Source organism: Pinus tabuliformis, chromosome 7 (genome assembly GCF_031772625.1).
Source record: "Pinus tabuliformis cultivar Carrire ecotype Pingquan chromosome 7, CPIR1, whole genome shotgun sequence".
Lineage (NCBI taxonomy): Eukaryota > Viridiplantae > Streptophyta > Pinopsida > Pinales > Pinaceae > Pinus > Pinus tabuliformis.
Window position 1 is genome coordinate 274,176,948 of NC_142293.1, and position 19,424 is coordinate 274,196,371.

At 37.0% G+C, this 19,424-nt stretch overlaps 1 pseudogene; it reads left to right on the plus strand.

Annotated features, from left to right (window-relative positions):
• The first annotated feature begins 2,414 nt into the window (after nucleotides 1-2,414).
• LOC149246940 (uncharacterized) overlaps nucleotides 2,415-19,424 on the plus strand; it is a 62,079-nt pseudogene continuing 45,069 nt past the window's right edge.

Below are 19,424 nucleotides of genomic sequence, written 5' to 3' on the forward strand. Positions count from 1 at the left end.
CTTCTGCAACATCTCAGTTTTCAAAACTTGAGCACGAGGTTTGGTCTAATTTTGATAAACTTCAAAGCCTAGATGATCAATTGCAAATTAATGCAGAAAAAACCTATATCCAGTATCATCTTGAAATCTTATCTTCTGCCATACCCTCTACTACACCTCCAAAAACATCTGTATCCATACCTCCATCTTCATCCCAGCCAACACAACCCATTGTAGTTCACGTACATCCTCCCCTAGTAGTCATGGCGAGATTTTCTCCCTTACAATTACCTAGTCAGTTGGCAGCTTTACCTCAAACCTATGACCAGAGACTTCCTCTTTTTGATGGCAGCCTGGGAATCACGACACAACAACATATTGACAAAATGGTTGATTTCACTAATTTAGAGGAGGTTGATGAAGATGATGCGAAAATGGGACTAATGGCTCAAAGTTTTTATGGAGATGTGAAAAAATGGTTCCGTGGTTTGGCAGCTCGTTCCATTGATACTCCTTAGATCCTAAATGAGTTGTTATTAGCCAAGTGGCGAGAAAAGAAGAATCCATTGTAGATCTTGGTGGAATACAATACATTGAAAAGGAATCCTAACGAGACAGTTCAGGAGTTTACTATAAGGTTCAATCAGATCTATAATTCCATTCCAGATAACATGAAACATCCTCCTGATTTGGAACTTCAACATTATCCGAATGCCTTTGATTCTGAGATGGCTTATCAACTAAGGGAAAGAGATCCTGTAACTCTTGCAGAAATGCAGAATAATGCAGTGAGTGTGGAAGCAAATTTGATGATTAAAAAGTCTCAGTTAAAATATGAGAAACCAGAGAAAAAAGTAACAATCAATGAAGAAACCTCTTATTCCACCAATATTAAACTAGAAGCACTGATCAGAACCATGGAGAGGATGGCCAATCGAATAATAAATTCAGATAGATAGCAGGAGCCGCAAGTCAAAAATCTGAATTTCAGAAACCAAGAGCAATCTCAGTACAGGATAAAACAAAGAGAGCAGAAAGCTTCTGAGGCATCAACAACTCAGCAGCCAATTCAGACACCCTTGCAACAAAATTATTCTCAAGGAGAATTAGAGGATGAAACAGACCTGATTGTCGAAGAAAACCACTTCTTTAGGGAAGATTACCATCTCATTTTCTTGACTGAAAATAAGAAGTATGTCGAGAAGACAGAAGAACCCAAAGATGAAGACTACATACTAGAGAATGACTATGCATTTGAAACTCAATCAGATGATTATCAAAGAGGATACTTGAATGCACTCAAATCTTAGCAGAAGAAATATTCCTTGAGAAATAGGGATGTCCTGATCACTCCTATTCAGAAAAGGACATCGCAGCAAAAGGATACCCAACAGAAGACAAATGCTCAAGGTAATCAAAGTAAAGGTAAAGAGTTGGCATCAGCTAACCAAAACAAAGTTAAACATCCATCTACAAGCAATCCAAACAAGGACCATGACAATGAGATGAAGGATCAGACATCAAAATATCTGCCCGAGAAGAGAGACATCATCCAAAGGGAGGTAGATAAATCTGGCTCAATCAATCTAGAAATTGAAATTTCAAAGTTGAAAGTGTCAATCCCTCTTACTGAACTAGTTAAAAATAGCCATTACAAGTTTGATATAGTTAAAATGCTGAAAGTTGATCCTTTGTCCGACATGGTTAATGTTGAAGATGACTAGCCTGAATTAATTTTTGGTCTAGCCATAGATGGTCAGTTAGAAGATAGTGAGGTTCCTCCATTTTACTTGAGTTTAGAAATCCACTAGTACATTCTTCACAACTCCATTCTTAACTCCGGAGCCTCCTATAACTTAATTCCCAAGGCCATCATGGAAAATTTGGGTCTAGATATAACTCATGAATACCATGACTTGTACTCTTTTGATTCCAATAAGGTCCATTGTCTTGGTCAAATCAAAGATTTGGTAGTATCCCTAGACCAAATCCCAACAAAGAATGTCTTAATGGATGTGGTGGTAGCTGATATACCACCACGGTTTTGTATGTTATTGTCAAGGTCCTAGGGAGAGAAACTAAGATGCACGCTGCAGTTAGAATTCTCCTATGCCACCATCCCGATTTTCAGGCAATTGAGGAAATTGTACCAAGAAACCAAAATTAAAGTCATGATAACTAATAAGGAGACGCTGAATAATCATCCTATAAATGTTGTACATACAAATTTAGAATAATTTATTTTATATAATGATAGTGGATTATATAATGATAGTGGATTGAATGATGTAGATAGTCAGCTTGGGGAAATAAAAGATGTACCAGCTGATTGTATAAGAACAGTTTTAGATCAAGGAAAAGACAATCTGCCAAGTTCATCAGAACAGCCATCAGACAAGGCAGAGAAAGACTTAGAATAGCCATAAGTAAAGGTAATGGAAAATTCAGAAAAACATGAAGAGAAAGTTCAGAAAATCGAACCAAAGCAGAAACCAGATTTACAGCCCTTGGAAGAGGAGCATGGTCTTTGGACCATGGACTTTGATGGTGCTCTTGGAAAATATGGGGCAGGCATTGGAATTTGGATCCGAAGTCCACATTATCAGCAAGTTGAGGTCCCTGAGAATGTTAGATTATGCTTGTACAAGTTAGCTTTTGATTGCACTAACAATGAGGTGGAGTACAAAGCATTGATCACGTGTTTAAATATTTTGAAAAGATTGGGTGCACAAAGAATTTCTATGTATGTGATTCAAAACTTGTGATCAAGCAAGTTAAAGGTGAATATCAAGATCACCATCCGTGAATGAGACAATATAGAAATGTTGTTTTAGATATTTTGAGAATGTTCCCTGAATATATACTTTCAGTTGTACCAAGGAGTCAGAATATTATGGAAGATTCATTGGCTACTGCTACAAGAATTTTCAAAATCCCCATATTTTCAAAAAGGAAATTTGAGATTCATGTAAAGCATCGACCCTCTGTTCATGACAACTTGCGATATTGGCAAGTGTTCTTGGATGACAAGCAGGTAAATAACTTTCTTTTGAGTGAATAAGAGTTTGAGAATTTTTCCATGGATGAAGTTTACAACAAGGATGATCAAGTCATCGAGGCAACCCAAGTTGATATACTACAGCTAAAGGACAACAATATTCCAAAAGGTCTTGTACCTTTGGAAGACTTGTTTGATCAAGATGATGTAGCAAGGAAGCCCACATTGGTTCCTACGGAGAAAGGTGTCGAAGACGTGAACATTGGAACAATAGACAAACCAAAAATGATCAAGCTATCCAAATCATTATCTCTACAGGTAAAAGAGAAATATATTCATTTATTATCTGAATTTTCTGACGTTTTCGCATGGGATTATGAAAATTTAAAGGAGTATGACAAGAAAATAATTCAACATACCATCCCAATTAAATCTGATCAAAAGACCTTTAGACAAAATCTAAGAAGGATTAACCCAAGGTTACTACCATCCATGGAGAAATAAATTAACAAACTTTTCAAGGCAGGGATCATTATTCCTATCAAATTTTCTGATTGGATATCAAATCTAGTTCTGACGAGAAAGAAGACTGGGGAAATAAGGCTCTGTGTAGACTTCATAAACTTAAATAAAGTATCTCTGAAATATAATTATCCACTCCCAAAAATGGACCATATCCTTCAAAGAGTTGTTGGTGCTTCTCGGATGTCACTACTGGATGGCTACTCCGGTTACAATCAGATTTTAGTGCACGAGGATGATTAGGACAAGAAAACATTTACCACACCTTAGGGCACATTCAAATATGCAAAAATGACATTCGGTCTCAAAAATGCAAGGGCAACTTTTCAGCGTTCCATGGACATAGCCTTTGCCAATGAAAAGGATGTTTTCTTGGTTGTATATTTAGATGATGTAACAATATTTTCACATTCAGATGATAAGCATTTGCATCATTTAAGAGTTATTTTCTAGAGATGCAAAAAGTTCAGAATCTCTCTCAACCCGAAGAAAATTTTATTTGCTATGGAGGAAGGAAAACTTCTAGGCCACATCATCTCAAAGGATGGCATCTAGATTGACCCTTCACGGGTAGAAGCCATTCAGCAAATTGATTTCCCTCGCAGCAAGAAAGAAATCCAAGCATTCAATGGTAAGATGAACTTATGCAGATTTATTCCTAATTTGGCTAAACATCTTAGAAAGATGAAAAATATGTTGAAAAAAGATAATGATGTAAAGTGGTCCAAAGAAGCCCGCAAGTCCTTTCGTGCAGTAAAACTTGCCTTGACCACTGCCCCTATTTTAATCAGTCTCGATTGCTCCATTGATTTCATAATATTCTCTTTTGCTTCTTAGCATACCATGGCAGCAATATTGATGTAGAAAAGGGATAAAACCGAACTGCCAATAGAATTTTTCAGTCGTAACATCAGGGATGCAACCCTTAAGTACAACATCATAGAGAAACAGGATTTGGCTTTGGTAAAGGCGGTGAAATATTTCAAAGTTTACATTTTACATTCGCATACTCTTGCTTATGTGCCTAATGCAGCGGTAAAAGAAGTTCTTGTGCAGAATGACCCAGAAGGTAAAATAGGTAGATAGATAACAACATTATTTGAAAATGATCTTGAGATCAAGCCTACCAAGCTGATCAAGGGTCAAGGCTTAATCAAGCTCATGGCTAAGTCAAATCTCCATGCTCTAGATATCAACCTTGTAGCAGCATTGTCCAATAATCAAGAAGAAGTAGATCTCATTCAGATATCTAATATCTTTTTATCATCTCCACGATATTCTGATATTATTTATGTTTTGCAACATCTAAATCCCCCTTCAGGCATGTCTAAAGCTAAGAGCAGGTCATTGAAGTTGAAGGCTTCTAAATATTGCATTATGGACAATGCACTTTATTGGAAGGATCATGGAGGTATGTTGCTGAACTGTCTGACCAAAGATGAGTCTAAAGAGATGATAAATGACTTCCACAAAGGAGATTGTGGGGGCCACTTGTACTGGAAGACCACAGAAAAATAAAAAAATAAAATAAAATAAAAAATAAAAATAAAAATAAAAAAGGTATTGAAAATGGGTTACTATTGGCCTACACTTTTTGTAGATATCTACAAGGCAATGATGAGTTGTCACGAGTGCTAAGTTTTCCAAGGTAAAAGAAAACTTCTTCCTTTGCCTCTATAACCTATATCAGTTCATGCACCTTTTCAGCAGTGGGGCCTAGATTTCATAGGCGAGATTAACCCATCATCATCCGCACAACACAAGTGGATATTGACAGCTACAGACTACTTTACGAAGTGGATCGAAGCGATTCCAACTAGGCAAGCAAGAAATTCAATTATCATTCAGTTTTTAGAAACTAATATCTTGTCCCGTTTTGGTTGTCCTAATAAGATCATCACAGATAATGCGGCAGCATTCAAGTCTAAAAAGATGACTGTGTTTTGTGACAAATATAACACCAATTTGGGACATTCTACAACATACTATCCACAGGGAAATGGTTTGGCGGAGTCCTCCAATAAATCCTTAATCAACGTCATCAAGAAAATGTTGTAGGCCAACAAAAAGAATTGGCACAAAAAGTTGATCAATGCATTGTGGTCATATCGGGTGAGTAGCAAGAAATGTCTTGAATTTTCTCCTTTTCAAATAGTGTATGGAGTAGATATTGTTTTCAGTTCATCCTTAGAAGTCTCGATGATGAAATTGTTACAAGAAGTAGGAAGTGAAGAGAATGATATACAATGTTGGATCAATCAAATGATTCACCTACAGCAGACACGAGCTGAGGTATTTCAGAACACCTCTAAGCTCCATGATAGGATAAATAAAATCTATGACCGGAAAACAAAGGAGGATGATTTCAAAATTGGAGATGTAGTGCTCTGTTGGGATGCTAGAAACGAGGACAATGGAGACATTGGATTGCTCTCTAGGTGTTTCATATGTCTCGGAGAGATTGGATTGCTGCTACATGCACTGAGATGTTGTTGCATGCGTTGGAGATTCTGCTATAAGCGTTGGAGGTTATTTGAATTGGTTTATGTTGGCTTGGTTTATGTCATATGTTTTGGAGCTGAGTTGTTTTCCATTCTGTTTGAGCATTTTCTCTAGTTTCCTTGCACATCTTGCATATTTCATTAGTAGAGTATTACCATAGTACATGTATTCTTGGTATTAACATTACCATTGTATTGGTATATTTGCCAAGTCATATTACCTTGGTGCATATAGTTTTGGTATTGACATAACCATGGTATTTTCCCATAGTATTTCTTTGGAGATTACCATGGTATAAAAGTCTGTGGTACTAGCATAACCATGGTATTTACCTGTGTTATTGACTTGGATATTACCATAGTACAAGCCACTCTGTGGTATTGGCATAACCATGGTATTTACCTATGGTATTGACTTGGACATTACCATGGCATAGGGGTCCATGGTATTGACATAACCATGGTATTAACCTATGGTATTGACTAATATATTACCATGGCATAGGGGTCTGTGGTATTGGCATAACCATGATATTTACCCATGGTATTGACTTGGATATTACCATGGTACAGGTGTCCATGGTATTGGCATAACCATGGTATTGATTTGGAGATTACCATGGTACAAGTGTCCTAGGTATTGACATAACCATGGTATTTGGTCGTGGTATTGATTTGGAGATAATTGAAGATAATTTGGCCTATACTAAAAAAAAAAAAAAAAAAAGTATTGAGTTTATTTTCTTGGTGTGTTGAGTCAGTGTGAGCTTGGAGAAGAGTGTGCAAGTTGTGTTAGTTGTCTAGTGCAAAATTTTCTAAATCAGTTTGCAGGTGTTGTAGCAGTGAGCTGAAGTATTTTTCAACCATCATATTTATCCAGTGAGTGAGGTGTTGAAGTGTGGATCAAAGAAGTGTTTGGTGAGATTGTGTGGTATCTAGTGGAGTATTTTGGAGATTATCTTCACCAATTTTATTCTTCTTTTTTTATTGGAGCTTTTGATTTAGAATGATGGTGTTGTTGTGATGTTCATGTTAAATGAATTGTGAGTCCAGTGTGAAATATTCTAAAACGAGGCTCACATGGAGGCTTCAGATTACATAGTGACATGGTGAATTCAGTACAAGGAAGAAATTTCTCCATCCAATAGGAGTTAGATAGTCCAATGTAAGTTGGACGAGGATTAGGTGTTTTGCATTACATCAAATGAGGATTACTGTAACAACCCTAGTGAAAATTCATGTAATAAAAGCTAAAAACAATAACCATGGTCGATGGGACACTTATTCCAACTTGAATGTTGGAAAAGACATCCTAGGGGGTGTTCATTTGGTTGTTTATGGCTAAGGAAATTGGAAAAGGCAATGGCTAGGGCTTTGGAAAGGCAAAATGGCATTTTTGGCACAATTATTTATGAAAATAATGGAAATTAGTAGAAAATGAAGGTGAAAGGTCACAGGTTGCATGTGAGGAGGAAAATGAAGGAAAATAATGGAAAAATGAAGAAAATAGAGGCCTCATCCATAAAAAAGCTTTTGAGGATCATTTGATAACATTTTTTCTGTTCATTGTTGGAGCTCTTTCATTATTCTCTCTCTTGTACAAATTTAGAGGGTACATTCCTTAGATAGAACACCAATATTCTTGACGTGGTTAAGACCCTCAAAGAGGGAAATAGTCCACATTCTGAGCCAATGTGGCCACTTCAGGAAATTTATTAATGTAAGAGAAAGAAAATTTGGCCTTGGATCTAATTATAGATATGTTAGTCCTGAATTGGTGGATAAGTGTGGTTTTAATAAGGAGTTGCATGCAGAGTCTTGGTTAGTGCAGTTGGCTACAGGTACAAAGAAGCGAGTGCATCATTGGGTAAGAGCTTGCACATTTGACTTAAATTGTATGCCTACAATAGCACATTTAAATGTATTACTGTTGGGTTCATACAGTATGGGGCATGGTATTGGGCATGGATTGGTTGTATCTACATAGAACCAAGGTAGACTACTATGATAAAGCTATCGAGTGTTTTGATGACGATGGAGAACCAAGAGTCTTGCAAGGTAAGAATCCACATCATTAGGATGGTGACAACTATGCAAGAAAAGCGTAGCCGCGGGAAGGGGTGCAAGCTATTCACAATACACATTTCTAGTGATAAGGGTAAGGAGGCTGAGGATGCGGATGTGTTGAACAAGTACCCAGTTTTGCAGCAATTTCAAGATGTATTTCCTGAGGACATTACAGAGTTGCCACCTCATAGGGAGGTATAATTTTCTATTGATTTAGTGCCATGGGAAGCTCCAGCATCTAATGCACCTTACACGATGAGAACACCTAAATTGGTTGAGTTAAAATTGTAGTTGAAGGAAATGTTGGAGAAGGGATACATTAGGCTGAGTATCATCATGTGGTGCACCATATTGTTTGTGAAGAAGAAAGATGGTACTCTCAGAATATGCATTGATTATAGGCAGATGAACAAAGTGACTATCAATAACAGGTACCCTTTACGAAGGATTTATGACTTGTTCGATCAACTGAAGGGAGAAACAGTGTTCTCGAAGATTGACTTGAGATCTGAATATCATCAGGTACGCATCAAAGAGGAGGACATTTACAAGATTGCGTTCTGGACTAGGTATGGGCATTATGAGTTTATTTTTGTTCCATTTGGCTTAACTAATGCTCCAGCTACATTCATGTGTTTGATGAATAGTGTGTTGCATCCATATTTGGATAAGTTTGTTATTGTGTTCATTGATGATATACTGGTATATTCTAAAAATGAGGAAGAGCATGCTGAGCATTTAGCAGCAGTGTTGAGGTTGTTGAGGGAGCATCAGTTGTATGCTAAGCTTAGCAAGTGTAGTTTATTTTAGACTTAGGTACACTACTTGGGGAATGTGGTCTCCAAGGAGGGCATTGCAGTAGATCCAGAGAAGATGAGAGCCATCATGGAGTGGGTAGCTCCTAAGAGTGTGGATGAGGTGAGATATTTCATGGGTTTGGCAAGATATTACAAGATGTTCATCAAGAAATTCTTACAGGTTTCTTATCCCATTACATCATTACAAATGAAAGGTAAGAAGCTCGAATGGACTGAGAAGTGTGAGGCTAGCTTTGAGAAACTTAAGAAGTTGTTGACACATGCACCAATACTACAGATTGCACATCCAGACAAGTAGTTTATGGTATGCGCAAATGCTTGCAAGAGAGGGCTTGGTGGATTCCTTATGCGGGATAGGCAGGTAATATGCTATGAGTCCCGGAAACTAAATGATCACGAGAAGAACTACCCGACACATGACCTTGAATTAGAAGTGATCATAAATGCTTTGAATATGTGGAGACACTATCTTCTTGGCAGGCAGTTTTTGCTTATGAGTGATCACATTGGGTTAAGATATTTGTTTGACCAGCTGAATTTGAATGTCCAACAGGCTAGATGGTTGGCCACAATCAGCGAGTTTGATTTCGATATCAGGTACATCAGAGGTAAAGAGAACAGGGTGGCAGATTCTCAACCAACACAGAAATTTGGAAGACCAATTCCTCAAGAAACCATGATGATCCATTCAAGACACCAATTCATAATAGAGAATTCAAAAGTGAAGAACAACAAAGATACTCTCAAGGGCAAGACATCTTCCACAAATATTCACCTTATACACCCAAGTATATAGGAGCATTTTATGGTTATTGTTTTACATGATCTAACTATGGACACAAAGTTACAGATTGTAAGAGATATAACATAAGTATTGATAGAGGGTTTCATCAAAGCCCCAAAATCATATTTTTTGGAAGACAAGACAAAGTCCCTTACACCTATGACAATAGAAGTCACAACACTTTTTCTCCATTATTGAGACCAAATGTAGTGTGTTATCTATGTCACAATCTTGGTCATTTTGCACGAGATTGTAGAAACACTTTAATGTGGACCTCGCAGAATTAGGAAGGAAGGACCTTCACTAGGAAGGAAGACAAGACCATTAAGGTCTGGAAGAGAAAATAGGATTCTCAATGATCTCTTACATGCTTGGTAGATGCATAAAGATAAGGGGATTTTGTAGGAGAAGCATATTGTTCAGGGGGAGCATCAACACAGGGTTCGATGATGTTACAAGATGTAGTAGGAAAAATGTGACATAGGGAGTCTATCATGGGGAGTTAGACCATAGGTGTGCAGGGAGTAACCCTTTTCCATTTATGCAAAGGGGGAGAGAAACATGGAGGAATCAAGGGGGAGAGAGAGAGATGCAGGATGCAACAAAACTTGTCTTGCTAGGTGTTTTGACACAAATGACAAAGAGGAACAGTGTTTACCATGTTGCCATTGATGTCAAAACAAGAGCGAGTGCAGCAGGTATAAGATTATGCAGGACACAGAGTGAGCGAAGATATTGTCATTAACGTCAACATCTGGAGGTCATTGATATGATGTGTTCACAGGATGATGTAGTTTTACCATGAAACCCTAGTTGCAGTAGAAACTCTAATTTATTGGTTGAAACCCTAACCTTAGGGTTTGGTCCCTTGGTGAAGATGAGTATGCTTCAATGTGATGTTAGAATATACTGAATCCTTGGCCTTCCAAGTGGATGATGAAACATTAGCTATTGGCCAAAACCCTAGCTCTAGGGTTTTTTTCCTTGGTCGATTGACATAGCCCGAACTTGATGAGGATTTTGAAGCAAACGATCATCGATATTGTCTTGGAGACCCTTGTCATTGGATTCTCCTTGTCATGATGATTTTGGTGGTGAGTGGAGTGTCCTGTGGGATCACAGTTTGATAGAAACACCTAGTAAAAGTTGAAGTCCCAACCAATGGTCCTAAAACCCCAAGGGCTGGGGAGGTGGCATCATAGTATTGGCGTGATGATGATGTGGAAAATCATTAAATTCATAAATTTTTATTAAAGGGTTTGTTGGGTTATCAATGTTTGACTTTAAATTTTAATTTGAAAATTGAAATGGGGCCCAACCATATAATCCTACCATATGTATCTAGGCGTAAATTTTCAAGTGGGCTTATCAAAAGTCAGTGCCAAACATACCAAAACTTTGGTCTTTATAGTATTGAAAGGAAAATTTACATGTTAGGCTCTGAAATTCAAAATTAAAATTTAATTTGAAATATATTACTTCCAAAAAATTTGTGAGCCTTCTTTGCAAAAGCAATCTTCACTCCTATATAAGGATGACATGTCTTCTCCCAAAGGAAGTGAAATTTAAAGGCGTTATTTCTTCCACATTTATGTGTGTGGCCACGGAGTGAAAACTTGCATAAATATTTTTTTTTAATGAAGAATCGAAGGTTTGTACATTTTCTCTCTCTACCTATGGTGATAAAAAGTTTTTGGAGATTTATGGCTCTATGAAATATGAATGTCTTGAGAAGCTTGATGAATATCTAGGTTTTGATTCAAGTAATCTTTTTTGGGCTACAATTTTTATTTGTTTTTATGGGTCTCGTGGATTTTAACTTATATTTTTAGATGGAATGTGTATGATAATACTTTTCGTGCAGCCAAGCTTTGAACCCGAGTCTCACAATTTCAAGGCAGTGAAGGGACTATCTCACTAACTCTTATGGTTACTAAAGGAAGATCTGATTTTATGGCAAAAATATGATGCAGCCTTCACTTCACTTCTAAAATCAAACAAACCTACAATTAGGGATTCCTCGGGTCTGCCCCTTCTTTTTTATTTCAATTCCAATAAGATACTACATTAAAACCATTTCTGAGCTAAGACATTAATCATCAAGAACTTGAGTTTCAATCATTTTCTACAAGATTCTTCTCTGAGCATAAGGGATGAGAGTTCTCTGAAAATTTGGACTTATTCATGATGTTGAAGCTTGTTGGAATTGATGTCAATAGGGCCTTGGTGTTGTTCATGATATGCATATGTCTACCTCATGATGTGTGATGAGTTTTTAGTTGTTGTGATGTTCATCTTGATGGTCTTGTTAGTTGGAATTGAGTCAACATGCTTATGACTAGACCTAGTGCAGGTGACTAAGAGGTTGAGTAGAGATGGATTCCACATGTGTGATTGGATTGAGGTTGGCATGTTATGTTGATTGGAGGTGCTACTACTGCAGGTGGTTGGAGTGTTTCTCTAGGTGTTTCATATGTCTCTTTATGTCTTCGAGACATTGGATTGCTGCTACATGCACTGAGATGTTGTTGCATGTGTTGGAGATTCTGCTATAAGCATTGGAGGTGATTTGAATTGGTTTATGTTGGCTTGGTTTATGTCATATGTTTTGGAGCTGAGTTGTTTTCAGTTCTGTTTGAACATTTTCTCTAGTTTCCTTGCACATCTTGAATATTTCATTAGTATAGTATTATCATGGTACATGTATTCTTGGTATTAGCATTACCATGGTATTGGTATATGTGTGGAGTAGGTTGCCATGTGATATTACATTAGTGCATATAGCCTTGGTATTGACATAACCATCGTATTTTCCCATGGTATTTCTTTGGAGATTAACTTGGTATAAGAGTCTGTAGTATTGGCATAACCATGGTATTTACGAGTGGTATTGACTTGGATATTACCATAGTACATGCCACTCCGTAGTATTGGCATAACCATGGTATTTACCTATGGTATTGACTTGGAGATTACCATGGTATAGGGGTCCATGGTATTGGAATAACCATGGTATTTACCCGTGGTATCGACTTAGATATTACCATGGCATAGGGGTCTATGGTATTGGCATAACCATGATATTTACCCATGGTATTGACTTGAATATTACCATGGTACAGGTGTCCATGGTATTGGCATAACCATGGTATTTACCTGTGGTATTGATTTGGAGGTTACCATGGTACAAGTTTCCTAGGTATTGACATAAACATGGTATTTGGTCGTTGTATTGGTTTGGAGATAAATGAATATAATTTGGCATATACTCAATAAAAAAGAAAAAATTTATTGAGTTTATTTTCTTGGTGTGTTGAGTCAGTGTGAGCTTGGAGAATAGTGAAAATTGTGTGAGTTGTCTAGTGCAAAATTTTATGAAGAAGTTTGCAGGTGTTGTAGCAATGAGCTGAAGTATTTTTCAACCATCGTATTTATGCAATGAGTGAGGTGTTGAAGTGTGGATCAAAGAAGTGTTTGGTGAGATTGTGTGGTAGCTAGTGGAGCATTTTGGAGATTTTCTTCACCAATTTTATTCTTATTTTTTTATTGGACCTTTTGATTCAGAACGATGGTGTTGTTGTGATGTTAATTATGAATGAATTGTGAGTCCAGTGTGAAATATTCTAAAACGAGGCTCACATGGAAGAAGTGAAGGCATGAAGGCTTCAGATTATATAGTGACTTAGCGAATTCAATACAAGGAAGATATTTCTCCATCCAATAGGAGTTGGATAGTCCAATGGAAGTTAGGCGAAGATCATTGATCATGGTGGCCATCAACAAATGGTAGTCGATAGATACATGAGAGAAACATTTTCCTGTCTGATAGGTTCCAACATACTGTGAAGGAAGTTGAGTCTTCTGGCTTATGGGAGTAAGTTGATCCATGTAAAATTTTTTCAACAAATTAATAAAATAATTGAGTAATGCAACAACAATACCAAGGTGGTTTTTTACCCAGTGAATGGTTTTCAACCAAAAATATTTGTTTCTTTTGTGATTGAATGCTTACATGGTTTTACTTGTATTTGATGCTCTAATATTTTCTTATGTGATTCAATTTGTGCATGGATTAAGAGAATAAAATTTGTAGAAAATTTTTATAAGTGCTCACACTTCTTATTCACCCCTCCCCCTCTCAATAGTGATCCAGTTTCCAACAATTGGTATCAAAGAGGGCTCTTCGGTGCAACTTGATCGCTGAAGACTGGATCTTGGATATTTTGGCATATTTATTGCAAATTTCCCAAAATGGATCAACAAGTAATTCTAGCACTTCACAAAGGTAAATTTTCAACTTGGAGAGTGAATTTGGATTCATATTTTTTATTCTTTGATGAAGATATTTTGCTATCAGTTGAATATGGAGTTAAAGATGAATCTAATGATTTATCTAAAATTATTATTTTGAATAGTATCTCAAAATATGATAGCATGTATATGAAGCATTGTGAGATTGCAAAAGAAATGTTGGACAAGTTGCAGAATTTGTATCTTAGAGGAAAATTACATTTTTCTGAAATGGAGAAAAATGCAAAGGATTCTAATTTTATTACAGTAACAAATCAATCCTCCTCACAAGAAGAATATGAAGGCACTAGTGATAACAGTGATAGAATGAGCTTCAATCTTGAAGAGAAACCAAAGATAATGGCTCTAGAAGCAGAAATTCAAAAACTCATGGCCGAAAATAAAAATCAACGAATGCTACTACAAATGTTTGAAGAAAAGGATTGTGCATTCAAAAAGGAATTTTAGATCTGAAAACTCAGCTGGAAGAAGGACGAAAAATAAAAAATGGAATGAGGAAGCTGTTAGAGTCAGTATTTGCATATCGCCATCAGTGATCAAAACTCATCTTTTATATCACATTAGGGTCCCATTCTAAAAAATTTTGTCATTCCACCTAGGTCCTCATGCAAAAATTTACTCACTAATGGTAGCCCAAGTCAAAAGCCTCACTCTCCCTTAAAAAATCAATACTTGATGGCCCACCTTCATGTCTTACTGAGCATATTCCAATCATAAAATCTCATTCCATCATATCTTTATGTCAATCAAGTCAACATGGAGTCTAGTCATTCAATGCCCCATTAGGTCACTAGGTTTCATTTTCCAAGGTTCAATAATACATTATTTCATTGCATAAGGCCAGCAAAGAAGTATGAGAGTAAACAATAATGTCCCTTTTTCATTTAAAGAGGATTTGCAAACATGTAACTATGGTTGCCTAAGCTCTAAAATTCATTCCAAAGTATGAGTTTTATTTCAAATTGTAATTTTATTCCAAAAAATAGAGATGTAATATTTTTTGTTAATTTATGTAATTTTATGTTCATTATATGTAATAAGTACTATTCCTAAGCTGCCAACTCAAACTCTATGTGCCAACTTCATCCAAGAAAATTCAAATGTAAAAAGTGCCAAACTCCAGCATCATCAATCTATAAAGAAGAAAATCAAAGTATAAAGGGTAATTAGCAAAGATTTCAGAAAGGTGAATTGAAACATTAGAAAGTGGGTTTTAAAGTTGAAAAATCAAATTCACTCAAGTATAAAGGCCTTCTTAGCATCTAACTCAACCTCATTTTCCTCCTACCATCGATTGAGCAAACCCTAACAGAGCATTTCTCACAATTCTGGGCGAAATTGAAAAAACAGAGCAGGCGTTGCGCGTTTCCTTCAGGCGTTTTGCACTTTTCAAGTGCTACGCACACCCTTCGGGCGCTGCATACTTTCTACTAGCGCTACGCACCTGCCAGAGAAGGGCGCACTTCCTTGTGGCATTGCGCGTTTGTCTAGGAAAGCGAGAATCGCCTCCAAAGCTCCATAAAACTTGTATTCAAACTCCAACAAGTAAGTAACAGCTAAAGATAGCATGCTCCTTCCTCCTAAAGTCACACTTATGGTGTTTTGAAATTTTATTGAAGATTTGGTGTTTTTTCACATTAAAACCCTAGTTTATCCCTTAAAACTATCATTTCACTCTTAATTCCCAAATTTCAACTACCCTACCCTTTCATATGCTCCCCTACATTTTCATACACTCCCCTACACTTTCATTCCCTTTCCCTAAACCCTTTATCCCAACACCCTTTAACCTTTATCCCAAAACCCTAAGCCCTAGGTGCTACAACTACCTAGGCTCCCAAACCCCAACCCCCAAATCCATCATATTAATAATCCCTATCCCCTCCTCCATTACATACATCCCTTTACCCATCTCCTTCAATTTCACTTCCCCATTCCCTACTCCTAAAAAACCACATTCCTACAACCTAATACCTCCCTAGGGTTTGATATTAAAACATCATGGAAGAAGAGGAAAATAAACCATATAGTGAGGGAGAAGAAACATAGGTGAAAAAAACAACACAAAGGGGCCAGAATACTTAGATTTGAGCCAACAGATCTCAGGGAACTCTTGCCATCTCCTATGGCTGTGACATCTTTCAAATATCTTAGTTGTTATGATTTCTGTGAGCAAATTCAAGTAGTCCAACACCATGCTATGTTGACACGACTCTTCATATCCAAACTCCATGACAACCAAGTTACTCTAGCTGGTGTCACTTTTACTTTATCTATTGTCATTATATCAGTTGCCACTGGGATCCCAGATGTTGGAGAGAAATGGTTTAAACAAGGTGAGTTGGAGAAACATTACTATGAGCCTTTCATACAACCAAGGTATCGAAATGAAAGAATGTGTTATTTTCCTTTTTCTCACCTCCTGGACAAATATGCCCCAATGATGAATATTATCATGAAATATTTTTCATATGAAGACATATTTTCTAGGTTTTATTCCTATCACATTCGACTCTTAATGCATTTCACTAGGGTAAAACTGCTCAACATACCCTACTACCTTTTCCGGAGCATTGATAGATGGCCTATATTGTCCAAAAAAGGGAATATGAACATCAAATGAAGAGTCTCTTTCATCATTCCCTCATCAAAATCATAGTCCTCTATCATCTCAAAGAGCTCAACATTGCATGGAGTGCCTTCATAGCCAATCCCATATTCACAGATCCATCTATTCAAAATGTTCAAAGTGTCCCTTCATCATCTCATCCTTCCGCCTCCATTCCTCCATCTTAGCCTATAGATCATTCATCGTCATCAGATCAGTCACCCTCACCATCACCTCCATCATCACCATTTCATGAGCATATTGAGTCACCTAGCAGAGATGTGATCAGTGAGCCGGAGCAGATTGAGCAGGTTAAGGTCATCAAGCCTAAAGGGGCAGATTTGGGCATATTGGCACACACTTATTAGAGAGGCCATAGGCAGGTGTTTTCCCCACAGATTGTGGGAGGGGCCTTGCCTTCTTCATCAGCAAAGAAGGTATAGAAGGGCAAGGAAAATATGATAGAGACAGAGATTCAACATGAGTAGGAGGACCTCCATGAGACAGAGCAGAATTTTGACTTGGTTGACCTAGGTGAGCATGATGACAATAAGAACACTAGCATTTTCATCAAGGAAAAAGATGCACTCATGAGGGATCTCCAAATCAACTTAGAGAGGTCAAAATATATCATTTCATATTATGAACAAGAAAATGAGATTGGGTGCACGAAGAATTTCTATATATGGTGATTCAGAACTTGTGATAAAGCAAGTTAAATGTAAATATCAAGCTCACAATCCGTGAATGAGACAATATAGAAATGTTGTTTTAGATATTTTGAGAATGTTTCCTGAATATATACTTTCAGTTGTACCAAGGAGTCAGAATCTTATGGCAGATTCATTGGCTACTGTTGCATGCAATTTCAAAATCCCCATCTTTTCAAACAGGAAATTTGAGATTCATGTAAAACATCGACCCTCTGTTCCTAACAACTTGCGATATTGGCAAGTGTTCTGGAATTACAAGCAGGTAAATAACTTTCTTCAGAGTGAAGGAGAGTTTGAGAATTTTTCCAGGGATTAAGTTTACGACAAGGATGATCAAGTCATCGAGGCAACTCGAGTTGATATACTACAGTTGAAGGACAACAATATTCTGAAAGGTCTTGTACCTTTGGAAGACTTGTTTGATCAAGATGATGTAGCAAGGAAGCCCACATTGGTTCCTACAGAGAAAGGTGTCGAAGACGTGAACATCAGAACAGCATACAAACCAAAAATGATCAAGATGTCCAAATCATTATCTCCAGAGGTAAAAGAGAAATATATTCATTTATTGTCTAAATTTTCTGATGTTTTCGCGTGTGATTATGCATATTTAAAGGAGTATGACAAGAAAATAATTCAGCATACCATCCCAATTAAACCTGATCAAAAGACCTTTAGACAAAATCTAAGAAGGATTAACCCAAGGTTACTGCCATCCATAGAGAAAGAAATTAACAGACTTTTCAAGGCAGGCATCATTGTTCCTATCAGATTTTCCAATTGGATATCAAATCTAGTTCTGACGAGAAAGAAGACCGGGGAAATAAGGCTCTGCGTAGACTTCATAAACTTAAATAAAGTATCTCTGAAATATAATTATCCACTCCCAAAAATGGACCATATCCTTCAGAGAGTTGTTGGCACTTCCTAGATGTCACTACTGGATGGCTACTCCGGTTACAGTCCGATTTTAGTGCACGAGGATGATCAGGACAAGACAACATTTACCACACCTTGGGGCACATTCAAATATGCAAAAATGCAATTCGGTCTCAAAAATGCAGGGGAAACTTTTCAGCGTTCCATGGACATATCCTTTGCCAATGAAAAGGATGTTTTCTTGGTTGTATATTTAGATGATGTAACAATATTTTCACATTCAGATGATAAGAATTTGCATCATTTAAGAGTTATTTTCTAGAGATGCAGAAAGTTCGGAATCTCTCTCAACCCGAACAAAATATTATTTGCTATGGAGGAAGGAAAACTTCTAGGCCACATCATCTCAAAGGATGGCATCTGAATTGACCCTTCACGGGTAGAAGCCATTCAGCAAAATTAATTCCCTCGCAGCAAGAAAGAAATCCAAGCATTCAATGGTAAGATGAATTTCTTACACAAATTTATTCCTAATTTGGCTTAACGTCTTAGAGAGATGACAAATATGTTGAAAAAAGATAATGATTTAAAGTGGTTCGAAGAAGCCCATAAGTCCTTTCATGCGGTAAAACTTGCCTTGACCACTGCCCCTATTTTAATCAGTCTCGATTACTCCATTGATTTCATAATATTCTCTTTTGCTTCTGAGCATACCATGGCAACAGTATTGATGCAGAAAAGGGATAAAACCAAGTTTCCAATAGCATTTTTCAGTCGCAATATTAGGGATGCAGCCCTTAAGTATAACATCATAGAGAAACAGGATTTGGCTTTGGTAAAGGCAGTGAAAGATTTCAGAGTTTACATTTTACATTCACATACTCTTGCTTATGTGCCTAATGCAGCAGTAAAAGAAGTTCTTGTGCAGAATGACCCAGAAGGTAGAAGAGGTAGATGGATAACAACATTATTTGAATATGATCTTGAGATCAAGCCTACCAAGCTGATCAAGGGTCAAGGCTTAGCCAATCTCATGTCTAAGTCAAATCTCCATGCTCTAGATATCAACCTTGTAGCAGCATTGTCTAATAATCAAGAAGTAGATTTCATTCAAGTATTTGATATCTTTTTATCATCTCCATGATATTCTGATATTATTTATGTTTTGCAACATCTAAATCCCCCTCCAGGCATGTCTAAAGCTAAGAGAAAGTCATTGAAGCTGAAGGCTGCTAAATATTGCA